General features: G+C 38.2%; 1 protein-coding gene across 1 annotated transcript in view; it reads left to right on the top strand.

Moving 5' to 3' along the window:
• Positions 1 to 1496, top strand: part of PTPRR (protein tyrosine phosphatase, receptor type R) — a 344290-nt gene that overhangs the window by 179096 nt on the left and 163698 nt on the right. The window lies entirely within an intron of this gene.

Here is a 1496-nt window from a genome sequence, read left to right as displayed (position 1 = left end):
CAACAGTAAGTTAGGGTACACTGTAAAGCAGCTAAAAGTGGAACAACTGTAAGTTAGGGTACGCTGTAAAACAGCTAAAAGAGTGGGATTGAAATGTTCCCACACAAAGAAATTTTAAGTGCCAATGACCCTGATTTGATTAATTCACATTATGTGCCAGTACCAAAACATTACACTTAACCTATAAAGATATACTACTATTATGTACCTATAATAATTAAAAGTTTTTAATAGGAAAAAGTGGGCCTTGCTTTGAAAAATAGTTGATATTACAGCTATCTAATAGTTTGTGATGGCCTAGACTAGTCAAATCAGTGAGTTAAGCATTAAGAATAAAATGAATGCACAAAGATTTGGTTTACCTTGCAAAGAGCTATCTCAAATGAATATGATGAATTTTTGAAAATATATGATAATTTGCTTTATGGTTTAAGTGTAGTAATAATACTTGCGGTTTAAATTAAGACTCCATTACAAATACTGTAATCTGATGCGTACATTTGGAAGTTTTTAGTATTTGGGAGTATTTAGCTTTTTTTCCAAAGCAAACCTGAAAGTTAAGAGTATTTTCCCCAAACAAGTGAGTTAGGATCATTTACCTTTGACCAAATCATCGGCCCATTGGCTTTGTCACCAAAAACTGAAAACGCATCATTGCTCCTCATTCTCATGCCTCGCATTGGCAGCAGATTACTATGTAAAGAAACCTCCAAGACGGGCCTTATGGAACTTACCCAGCAGCTTTTCTCTGGGCTGTGTGTGAACACAAGTTAAAGATGGATAGCTGAAATACACTTGGCCACCGATTCCATTCTGTCATCCATACCTAAACTAAAGCAAAATACATCGGCACATCTCAATGAAATTCTTAATGAATTGACCATGCATTTGTGTTTTTTATTACAACTAGATAAATTTTATTATCATATAATGCACCATCTTTTTAACTAATGCCACTTAAAATTTCACATAAGGCCAATTACAGTGGCTCATGCCCATAAGCCCAGCACTCTGAGAGGGCGTGGTAGGAGGATTGCTTGAGGGCAGGCATTCGAGACCAGCCTGAGCTACATAGCAAGATGCTGTCTCTACAAAAAGTAAAAAAATATAGCAAGGCATGGAAGCATGTGCCTGTAGTCCCTGGTCCTCAGGAGGCTGAAGCAAGAGAATTGCTGGAGTTCAGGAATTTGAAGTTACAGTGAGCCGTGTGATCTCACCACTGCTCTCCAGCCTGGGTGACAGAGTGAGACCCTGTCTTTAAAAGATAAAACATTTTAAATACTAAAATGGAATTATACATAAAATGTCTCTATAATTTATTTCTATCAAAAATATAATAATGCATGACTATAAACTCACCTGAGTTGCAGAAATTGTTGTGCTCAATCATCAGTCAAGAGCTGAATGACTCAGGCTCGGCGCCTATAGCTCAACCGGCTAAGGCGTCAGCCACGTACACCTAAGGTGGCGGGTTCGAATCCCCAGCCCGGACCCGC

This window comes from Otolemur garnettii, unplaced genomic scaffold (genome assembly GCF_000181295.1).
Source record: "Otolemur garnettii isolate 467f Iridium unplaced genomic scaffold, OtoGar3 scaffold00143, whole genome shotgun sequence".
NCBI lineage: Eukaryota > Metazoa > Chordata > Mammalia > Primates > Galagidae > Otolemur > Otolemur garnettii.
Note: the sequence above shows the minus strand (reverse complement) of the source record. Positions and strands in the feature narration are given on the sequence as shown.